Source organism: Leptodactylus fuscus, chromosome 7, assembly GCF_031893055.1.
Source record: "Leptodactylus fuscus isolate aLepFus1 chromosome 7, aLepFus1.hap2, whole genome shotgun sequence".
NCBI classification, from domain to species: domain Eukaryota; kingdom Metazoa; phylum Chordata; class Amphibia; order Anura; family Leptodactylidae; genus Leptodactylus; species Leptodactylus fuscus.
This window is the reverse complement of record NC_134271.1, coordinates 87216198-87228636: the sequence shown is the minus strand read 5'-3', so window position 1 is coordinate 87228636 and position 12439 is coordinate 87216198.

Below are 12439 nucleotides of genomic sequence, written 5' to 3'. Positions count from 1 at the left end.
ATGAACCAATGCCTGTCTTTATACAGAAGAAAAAATATTTCTGGCACTCAATGGGAATTTTTCATATATTTATTTTAAGCATCCAGAGTTGTACAAGTAGACGTTTCGGTCAATTTAAACCTTCCTCAATACAACGGATGCAGGAAGAGTGAACATATGGTGATTAGGAAAAGGTCCAGTCCAGTATATTGTCTTTATACAGATATTCTTCCCCTCACACTTCCAATTTTGTGGGAACAGTTTAAGGAAGGCCCTGTTTCTGTATGGCTGTGCCCCATTGCACAAACCAAGGTCCATAAAGGCATGGTCGGGTGAATTTGTGTTGAAGAACTTGACTAACGTCCCATAATGTCCCAGAGTGGCCCATTCACACAGTACAATGTCCCATGGGGCCTCCATACAGTATAGTGGCCCCTCCACACAATATATTGTCCCCAGTGGCCCCTTTACTCAGTATAATGTTCCATAGTGGCCTCCACACAGTATAATGACCCACAATGGCCCCTCTACACAGTATAATGTCCTACTATGGCCCTCATATGCAGCATAATGTCCCATACTGGACCATCTACTAGAGTATAATGAGTGGACCATCCACTAGAGTATAATGAGTGGAGGCCCACTATTACTCACCTCCCCTATTCTCCAACATTGATCTTATAATGACACTGAAGTAACTCACGTGACCACTGAGGCCTCGCCAGTCCCTGACATCAGTTAGAAGCGCTAAAGAGAACAGGGAGCCGCACGGAGTCCAGGGTAGGTGAGGAACTGTGTTTGTTTTGTTTAATCACCTATCCTGAGCTTTCGCTCATTATACTCTGGGGTTTGGAGAGACCCCAGAGAATAGTAATAGCAGTTTCATTTAAGATGTGCTCGGTCTGAACAAATCCTCTGAGCTGTCAGTGCCACCCTCTAAGGGACTTAGTAATCTGCTGCCTGAGGCGAAACATTCATCTCACCTCATGGCAGAGGCGGCCCTACATTCTTAGAAAGTAATATTATAGTGGAGAGTAGCATTATAGTAGTTATATACTTTTACAGAGGGAGCAGTTTTATAGTAGTCATATTTCTGTGCATATTATAGTAGTTATATTCTTGTACAAGATAGTAATATAGTAGATATATTCCTTTAACTAGAAAGTAGTATTGTAATAGTTACATCCTTACGAGTCAGTATTATAGTAGTTATATTCTTGTGCTTATGAGCCAATATTATAGTAGTTATAGTCATTTACATAGGGATCAGAAATATAGCAGTTATATTCTCGTACAAAGTAATATAATAGCAGTATTATAGAATATAATTTTATAGAAGTTTTTACCTCCTTGTACTTTTCTAACAGTGCCTTAGTAAATAACACAGGACAAACTACTTGACATATTTTTTAACACAATAAACTCAATCCCAAGTGGCATCAGCTAATAAATGGCACAGAATGTCCCTGTGCTGCTGTTGAAACGTCTTCCGTTATGTATTTTTCTAACCTATGATTCAATATTAAAAAGTCATCTTTCCCAATTTTATTTTTTTCACCTCCCATAGCTGTAATCACAATATAAACTTCACCCTTTTATTTCCCTTTATGTTCATTAGTTTCATGTTTTGTCACCTTTTTATGTCTTTTTCGCCTTTTCACCTTGCCGTTCCACTTTGTACCATTTCTGTAATGATTACACACAGTATATGATGGAGGGAGAAGCTGCTGGAAACTGTTATCGCCGCTTCTCTGCCCTTTCTCTGGATTTGAAGAAGCTTTTAATCTGCAGGTTCTGTAGCATCTCGGTCGGATATGTAATTTTACCCACGGGACCCAGAGCCTGATGTCAACCTGTTATGCTTGTGTCTATCTGTATCCCAATTACCTGATATGCACTTGTAATAGGCGACCTTGAGGAGTGGAGCTGGGAAGGGGAACATGGGGCAGTAATGTGGAAGTGCTGCTTTCATCTTACAGTAATATCTCAAGATGTCTTGCCAACATTCACTCAACTTTTGTCCTTTCTATATTTTATTTTCATAAGTTATATAAAAATGACTGTGTGGCACATGTCACCTCACCATTCTGTTGATGCAGTCACTGTACATATTAAAGTAAATTAATTCACTAGTGCTACATTTACAGTTCTGCAGGTTGGCATTGGAAGTTGACAACAAACTTGTCTTGAGGGAATACTGCAAGAATTCAGCTCTGCAATTCACAGAGAAGTACTCACAGGTAGTAACTCCGAAACTAAACCGGTGCCCGGACCCCATCTCCAGGATAGCTCTATTGAAGATCTGGGGCATTGTACTCCTGGTAGAATCCCCCGACAAATGTCATATAATTGGCACAGCAGGAGCTATAGATATTCTGCCCCTCTGCGTACAGGATATTAGCGTAATTGTGAAGTCAGCGTGAGCCAGTGTAAGGGTGCGATTCAGAGGCATAGCTAGGGGTTCAGGACAGGGGGGCAAACATATCCAAGTGGGCCCTCTACCTGGGCATACTGATATTATCACCATACGATGATCATATAGTGATATACTGGCTGTACACAAGGCTCGGCATACAGTTTAAGTATATACAGTACAGGGAAATGATGTGACTTACAGGTGACATTTCTGACTGTGATCGTTCACATTTCTCATTACCTCCATCTGGACCGCCATGACCACTTCTTCCAGCCACATTTTGTCTCTGTAAAGTTTGCAGCACAGACATCTTTGGCTACTCACTTTTCTACACACGTGACCTACATTTTCCTTGCCTATACAAAGTCCTCATCCTACTGCTACCCCTAATTATAAAATACATGATATAAAAATCCCCTGTAAACGAATGATACCTTCCTTTTGTATGGAATTAACAATGCCCCTTTGTGCCCCTTAATTCCTCTTGTGTACCCCTTTTAAGGGATTGTTCGGGATCAGAAATATTAATGAAGGCAGCATGACAGGGTTGTAAATAAAAATGCCCTGACATTTAGCTGCACCCCCCCTCTGTCCCTGCCATGGGCCAACCATCTCCTTCACTGCATTATTTGCATAAGGAGCGGCTGCAGGACCGACGTCAAGTTGACAGGACCGCTGCAGCCAATCACTGCTCTCTACAGTACAGCGATTCCACCGTTGTGATATCTTTCTGCAACCGCTCTGTATACAAGCAAAGGTGACAGATATCCCAGTGCAGGTAAAGGGAAAGATGTACATTATAATACTCACCTGCTTTAAAATTTATCATAGCAAAACCATTTAAATTAATAATGCCCCCATTCCTTCCCAAATAATAATAATAATCCTATGTGCCCCCTTAATCGATAATGCCCCCTTGTCCCCCCTAATAATACTCCTGTATGCCTGCTTAAATCAATAATTCCTCAGGTAATAATGCTTCCTAATTTATAATTCTCCTGTATACTCCCTTAAAGGGGTTGTCCAGGAAATACAGAACTGGGGCAGGAGGCTGGGGAAAGTGAAACTCATACTCTCCAGTCCCTGGAGCTTCAATGTCCCCCCATTGCTGTCAGGTCCAGCGTCACACAGGGGCTTGCTCTGGCACAAGTCCTTGCTGCATGTGGCATCAGCAGTCACAGGAAAGGACCCGGGACGTTACTTGCATAGGTCATTGGTGACGTCCTGGATCCTTTTTCTGTGACTGCTGAGGTCACTGATTGGCCTCAGCAGTCGCATATGGTGAGGACTTCCGCTAGAACAAGCCTGTGAGTGGTGTTCGACTTGACAGTGGTCTGGGGCATCGGAGCGCTGGAGCCAGGTGAATATGAATATGTTATTGACCCTTAATATTTTAAGGCCTCTCCAACAAAACTAAATTATTATTATTATTATTATTATTAATATAAATATATTAATAATAATATTAATAATAATAATAATAATACTCACATGCCTAAAATTCCCTTATTCAGACTTGCCACCATCGACTCTTCTTGCTGTATCCTGCAGCCTACAAGATGACGTCACCACAGGACGTCTATGTCCCAGCTCAGGTGGCACTATGTAGCAACATCATTGTCCCTGTCTGTGCCGGGACGCTGATGTCTTTGTCGCTAGGGATCCTGTAAACTTTTTCGCACCAAGGGCCAATTTCAGTGAAGACAATTCAATTTCTGCGGCCTGATAGGGGAGGGAAGATGGAGGGTGGTGCTGGTTGGGGGTGGGATTTGAGTTGAAGGGCCACCCCATATGTAATAATGTCCCCATCCATGGATAATAGCCTCCTCACATATTACCTCTGGGGGGTACTGCTACTGTAATAGTGCTGTAATAGCACACCCCACAATAGGCAATAGTTCCATTCCCTAGAAAAGTAATGGTGTTACTTATGGGGGCACTATTACAGTAATAGTGGCCTAATAGTGCCCCCAAAGGTAATAGCCCCCACACACATAAGTAATGATGTTACCTGTGGGAGGCACAATTACTGTAATAGTGAGCTAATTGCACCCCCACAGGCTATAGATCCCCTCCCCACATACCATTCCATATCCTGATGCCCTGTATAGTAATATTGTACTTAAAGGGGCTCTATCAGCAAAATCATGCTGATAGAGCCCCACATATGCGTGAATAGCCTTTAAAAAGGCTATTCAGGCACCGTAAAAGTTATATTAAACTACCCCTCCATTTTAAAATGATACCCTAAAAAGAATATTATCTACTTACGGATCGTGCACCCTGGGCGGGCATTCAGGGTGCGCTGTCTTCTTCATCCCCGCCTCTTCTTCCTGCGATGTCCTCCGGTCCCGTCCTCCGGCGCTCGCGAGCGGACACCGATATAAAAAAAATGGCCTGGGCACCTGTGCAGTAGCCGTAGTAGCAGCCGCATGCTACTGCGCATGCGCCCAGGCCATTTTTTTATATCAGTGTCCGCTCGCAAGCTCCACAGGAAGACGGGACCGGAGGACATCGGAGGAAGAAGAGGCGTGGATGAAGATGAAGACACACCCTGAATGCCCGCCTACTTGCGCGATGCGTAAGTAGATAACATTCTTTTTTAGGGTATTATTTTAAAATGGGGGGGGGGTAGTTTAATATAACATTTACGGTGCCTGAATAGCCTTTTTAAAGGCTATTCACGCATATATGGGGCTCTATCAGCATGATTTTGCTGATAGAGCCCCTTTAAAGAGCAGTGATGGGTGGGCGGGGCCTGCACACAGCCTGTGCGCATCTTCTTTTTCCTTCCCACTGGAAATATAGAATAGGAGTCAAGGTTCCTGGCGGGACTTCCTCTTGGATACAGCCTGTGCGCATCTTTTTACTTTCCTCCTGGAAGCTATTTATCCTGCAGATGCCGATACAGTTGAAGTTTTTGTGTGCACTTGCGCCCTTCCCCATCTCCCCCCCCCCCCCGCCCTTTTCCCCCGCTAGCTACGCCTCTGGCGCGATTATATTACCTGCACCAGATCACTCTGACTTCCTAGGAAGAAGCACCTACCTTCCAAATGTTTGGCATAAGACTGGAATCAGGAATACTGCAGTTTTTTTAATTACTGTAGTTAAAAAAAAATGCTGTCTGCTTACCTGATTACCTGTTACTCATTGGGGAGGGGCTCCATAGGGGATTCAAAGGGGACTGTATTACCTACAGGGACAATGTTACAATATATTGTAACTGTTGAAAATGGCCCTTTAAAGCCCCCTTTTAAAAGAAATTTGCATGTAGATGCATCAGATCTATAGAATCCAATTTACCTTTTGTCTCCTGCATCTTCTGACTAAACCAAAGACTATGAGATATTGATTTTTATAAGATGACAATTGATAGTTCCTAACACGCAGCTTAATTGATATAACAACACAAGGAAAGCAATCCGACCGAGCTGCTGACCTTGTGAATTATCATTTACTGAGAGCAAAGGATCTAAATTACGCTGAGGACCCAGTACGCTTTCACACTGAAAATGAAGATGATGAGCATGCTGCCAAATACTGATACAGGCAAAAACACTGCTTAGGACTGTCTTTTTCTGGAAAAGCTTAGTGACAAAGAACATGACTGGCATCACATTTTCCACAAAGTCACACTCCTTTGTCAGACTAATTGAAAGGGAAATCCCATATTATTACTATTACATGTCAGTTGTTTATGTTTAAATATACATTTATTCTGAACAACCCCTTTAGGGCTAGTTCACACGTGAGTATAAGGGGAGGTTTTTGACAGCGGATTTCGCGTCCAAAACCTCCCCTTATAATGGTGGTCTATGGAGACTGCCGGGCTTCTGTTCTCCGCTAGCGGCGAGCTGCTGCTAGCGGAGAAAAGAAAGGACATGTCCTTTCTTCAGGCGGAAGCCGCGCAGGCTCAGCCGCGCGGCTTCCGCCCCCGGCAGCTCCCTCCTATGTTGGCTCATTCATTTGAGCCGACAGCAGAGGGTTAAGCCGCGACAGCGATGGTCGCGGCGGGCGGGTTTTGACAAGAGAGAGACGCGGCTCGCCGCGGCTCTCTCTGTGTCAAAACCCGCGCGGGCAGTTCACGTGTGAACTAGCCCTTAGGCTGAGGCACTACATTGCGGAAACACAGCTTTTTTGTTGCAGTTTTTGTTGCAGTTTTTTGAGCTAAAGCCAAGAATGGTTACTATAGGAATGGGGAATATATAAGAAGTTCTTATACTTCTCCCTTCTGCTCAATCCATTCCTGGCTTTGGGTGAAAAAAAACTGCAACAAAATCTGCAACAAAAAAAAGCTATGTTTCTGCAACATGGGGCCTTAGCATTAGGCTAAAGCCCCACATTGCGGAAATGCAGCTTTTTTTGTTGCAGATTTTATCGCATTTTTTTGAGCCAAAGCCAGGAGTGGATTGAGCAGAAGGGAGAAGTATAAAAACTTCTTATATATTCCCCATTCCTATAGTAGCCATTCTTGGCTTTGGCTCAAAAAACTGAAACAAAATCTGCAACAAAAAAAAGTTGCATATCCGCAACTTGGGACCTTAGCCTGAAGCTGCAAAATATGTTCCCATATAATGACCACAGACAGGATCTAGATCCCCAACACTCAGAGAAACTTTAATTAACTTGTATATTCAATGTTGTGCACTAAATTCTATGGACTAGATGTCTTATTTGGGGATTCTATGTTTGGAAAACAGGTCAAACTCAAAGCACAGATAAGGTCGCATCACCACACTATTAAAGAAAAACGGAACAACTACCTGTAGCTAAACAATTATGTGGTTTTGACTATAATATCATCAACATGAATGTATTAATACTAAAATGATGAAATCCCAAAGAGGCAAGAGAGTCTGCAAATAGAAGGTTATAACGGTCTTTCACATACTTCACACAGAATTGAATTTGTGCCAAGGATTTATGTTGCGCTACAAAATCTAAGGAATCTATTCCAGAGACAGTGGGGTCATGAGCTCTCTGAACTAACATCAATTTAGAGACAATAAAACTCTCACGCTGGTAGGAACTAATTGAAGACTCATTCTCCAAGCTCATTCTCATGTATCTTTTAGGTTATTACACTACCGCTCTGTTCTCTTGTGTACAAATTTGCGTTTCTTTACATACTTTACTATACCAGGCCTGATGAAGGAACCTGACTAGTCTGACAAGCTTGCACTGGAATAGCTTTTATTTCGGTTAACCATTTAAAGGTATTATAGCTGCAAGAATGCATTTTGTGTTTCTTATTTAGAGCAATAGTACATTTATAAACTTGCTGACATGGTATTAAACATTTTTCCTTTCCCAATCCCATTATGTGTAAATACAAAAGCATGATTTCCAGCTGCAGCATTGGTAGAACAGAGTTAATAATGTAAGAAAAGTTGCAGTGTGGCGCATAGAATTATCTCCTATACGCTACCAGCAGTCAGTCTGTTTTTGGTTGCATTGACAACCTGTATGGAAATGATACCTACAGGCTACTATCAATCAAAATAGCTTCTTATTCATCATGGAGAGTTAATATAGGCAGTTCATGGGATGTCTGAGAAGCCAGAGAAAAGAAACCCAGATAATTTCTTACAGATGAAAATTTTAGTAAAATATTTATAACAAGTTGAGGACTTATCTAAAACTACTTAGTTGTGAGTTACTCAGCTCTTATGATGTTTGTCTCTTCTTGCGCCACATTGTACCTACAGGACGTCTCCCCCTATAATCACAAAAATCCACAGAAAATATAAAAGATCTATCCTGGAGTGTTTCAATAAAAATAACGTAGTAACACCCATTCAGCAAGAGTTTATGAAGAATCGGTCCTTTCAGACTAATATGCTCAGCTTCTATGAAGAGGTCAGTTCTAGCCTGGACATTGGTAATGTGGTGGACGTGGTGCATCCAGACTTTTCCAGGTTTTCAGTACTGCACCACATGTATACAAACAAAATGAGAATGTTGGGACTGGGGAAAGACATATCAATATGGGTTCATAACTAGCTCAGTGATTGGAAACCGATGCTGTCTGTTAATGAGAAGTACTCATATTGGTCACAGTCACCGGTGGGGACCCACATGGGTCAGTAATGGATCCTTTTCTTTTTAATATTTTTATTAATGACCAAGTAGATGGTTTACAGAGCAGGGTGTCCATATTTATAACTGATACGAAACTTAGGTATAAAAAAGGTAATAAATATTGGGAGGATAGCAGAATATTACAAGTGGATCAGGGGAACATAGAACTGTGGGCAAATAAAGTATATAAGGTTATGCATTTTGGTAGAAGAAATAAAATGTATGCTATAATTATAAACTTAATAGATAAATATTGGGTAACATTGTCTCTGAAAAAGACTTGTGGATTTTGGTGGACAGTAAGCTTACCATTAGCAACCAGGGCCAGGCAGCTGCCACCAAGCCCAGTATAATAATGAGATGTATCAAAATAGGAATATACACTCATGACAAGAACATAGTTATGCCTCTATACAAATCTTTAGTACAGCCACACAGAGTATTGTGCGAAATATGCCTGTGACAGTGACAATGGGACATCTTCTTTGCCTAGAAGAAAGAACATTTCAGAAGCATCATAAATGGAGATTCTTTACTGTAAGAGCATTGAGACTATGGAACTCACTGGCACAGGAACTTGTGATGGTGGATTCATTGTGCAAGTTCAAGAAGGGCCTGGATGTCTTTCTTGAACAGAGAATATTACAGGTCACAGTCAAATTCATATGCAAGTCAAATTTATGTATGACATAGCCAAGATGATTTTCTCTAAAATGATGTTAGTCTCACATTTGAAGCTGTAGTGGATGGAGATATTAGCCTGAAAGTCACAAATTCTAAACATTGTTACCCTTTTGCTTATCAGTATATGTTACTATTTTACACTGTATGTAAGTTGTTAAAAATTCCATAAAGCTTTTGCCTATTTCAAGCTTTTGGGAAAATTGGGTAACAAGCAATATTTTTCAGGGTATATAGGTCAGTGACACAAACTCAATTTTTTTAGGACATATTGCATCCCCTTTTACAAGCCATATCCCCTAATACAGGTGAAAATATTCATACAAAATAGTATAGCATGCTATAATTATACCCCTTCTGGTGGCAAGGTACGTGTTTTGTGGAGGACACTTCTAAGGCTGAGGCGCCAATTTGCAGAAACACATCTTTTTTGTTGCAGATTTTTGAACCAAAGCTAAAAATAGCTACAAAAGGAATGGGAAACATATAGAAAGTTCTTATATTTCTCCCTTCTGCTCAATCCACTCCTGGGTTTGGTTAAAAAAAAAATGAAGGAAAATCTGCAGCAAAAAACTGCATTTTCACAACGTGGGGCCTCACCCTAAGGCTAAGGCCCCACAAGACGTTCCGCAGCTCTAAAGTGCTGTGTGAAAAAACGTGTCGGGAACGCATCGTGGTTCTTCCCGCAGCGCTTTGAACAGAAAGTTCACAGAGTTTTAGCACAATGTTTTTTTTTAAATAATCTAAACCTCTCTGTTTTGGTAATTTTTATGTAGGTGACACATTGCTGGAGTCAGGGGTCAACTTGTAATGTGAATTAATTTACTTTATTTTTTTATTTCTCTATTTTTAACCTCTCTAACTGGGCTGATACATTAACTCCAGTTATAGGAGAAATACAGTCTCCTAATATACAGTACAGAACCGACCTGGATACTCTAGGACTCAGCATCTCCTGTGGTCCCCAGTCCCTGATGGATCACATGACCACTAGGCTGGAATGAGAGCTGCATCAATGAGCTCTATGTATACAGTTATCAGAGAGATAAAGTAAAAAGACATCCCTTCAATATCTCTGGGATGACCTACTGTTCTACCAGCCGGCTCCCTTCTTCTGCAGCTGCATGATTATCTCTGCAAGGACGTATAGGTGTTTCCTTGTAGAGATAGATGTCAGCCAAGGTATTCGGTTAATCTGACCTTTCTGTTTGTCAGTGTTACCAATGGTTTGCATCTTTTATACATCATCTATTTTTGGTAAGGAAAAAAGAAATTCAATCAGAAGGACAACTTGACATTATTAAAAAAAAATTGATTGAAATAACTAAGTTGCAATACAACAAAGCCAATAAACTTTATCATATTCACAGATAAGAAGAGTTTACAGAAAAATAAAGAATATAAAAAAGATTATTTAATGAAAAGGTAAAGAAATTAACTGAAAAAAATACTATATAAAGAGTTAAATTTATGACAATTTTCCAACCAAAATTCTAATAAAATGGAAATAATTGTACTGTGTTTAAAGATTAAAACTGATTTTTTATTAATTTTTTTTACTTAGAAACAAGATTGAAATAAATAAGAATGAAGTAAAAAATGTTCTTTAACCTCTTCAAGACAGAGCCTAAAAGTACCTAAATGACCAGGCCTCATTTTTCAAATCTGACATGTGTCACTTTATGTGGTAATAACTTTGAGATGCATTAACTTATCATGGTGATTCTGAGATTGTTTTCTCGTGACACATTGTACATCGTGTCAGTGGTACATTTTGGTCAATATGTTTTGTCTTTTATTATGAAAAAATAGGAAATTTGGTGAAAATTTTGAAAAAAATGCAGTTTTCAAACTTTGAAATTGCATGCCTTTCATGTAGAATGTCATACTACCCAAACTACTTCATAAATTTAATTTACCATATCTCTGCTTTATATTGGCATCAAACTTTAATTGCCCTTTCATTTTTTTCAGATGTTATAAGGCTTAAAAGTCAAGCAGTAATTTTCCAAATTTGTAAGAATCTTTCCAACACACATTTTTCAAGGGACCAGTTCAGTTCTGAAGGGGTCTTGAAAGGCCTCTCTAATAGAAACCCCCATAAATCACCCTATTCTAAAAACTACACTCCTGGAAGAATTCATAACTGCATTTAGGAAGTTTCTTAACCCTTTCAGCATTTCACGGCAATTAAAACAAAATAGAGGTCAAATTTACAATTTAAATTTTTTTTCACTAATATATTCATTTAACCCTAGAATTTACACATTCACAACGTGTTAAAGGAGAAAACGCATTCTAAATTCTATTAAGCAATTTCCCCCAAGCATGAAACCGTCCCATGTGAGAAAGTTAAATGATGTATGGGCACACTGTAGGGTCTAGAACAGAAGGAGCGCTATTGGGATTTTGGAGGGCAGATTTTGCTGGAATCTGTTTCAGGCACCATGTCACATTTGCAGAGCCCCTGAAGTGCCAGAACAGTGGAAACCCCCCCCAAAATGACACCATTTTGAAAACTATACCCCTCAAGGAATGTATCCAGGGGTATAGTGAGCACTTTGACCCTACGGGTGTTTCACAGATTTTTTTTACCATTGAGACATGAAAATTTAAAATTATTTTTTTTCTGATATAATGTCACTTTAGCCCCCAATTTTCCATCTTCAAAAGGGGGTAAAGGAGAAATTGCAACCCACATTTTGCTACACAATTTGTACTGAATGCAACAATACCCCATATGTTCTGGTATACTGATATATGGACACATGGCAGCACTCAGAACGGAAAGAGCGCTAATTGGGTTTTGGAGGCCAGATTTTGCTGGAATCATGATCAAGCACCATGTCCCATTTGCAGTGCCCTCAAGGTGCCCAAATAGTAGAAACCTCCAAATTGTGACCCCATTTTAGAAACTAGACCCCGTGAGTTATTCATTGAGGGGTATAATGAATATTTTGACTCCATAGGTTTTGAAAAAATTTGCGTCAAACAAAAAAAAATCATATTTTTTACACAAAAGTGTCATTTTAAAGGCAGTTTTTTTCCCCATAATGCATGAAAATGAAGAGAAACACCCCAAAATAGATTACCCCATTTCTCCTGTGTTCAAAAATGTACACTTTGTGGCCTTAATCCTATGTACGGACGCACGTTAGGGCCCAAAAAGAAGGGAGCACCAACTGGATTTCAAAGACATAATTTTTGCTTCTTAATGTTTCAGGCCCATTGCGCATTCAAACAAGATTTGAGTTACCAAAACAATTGAAAACCCCCATAAAT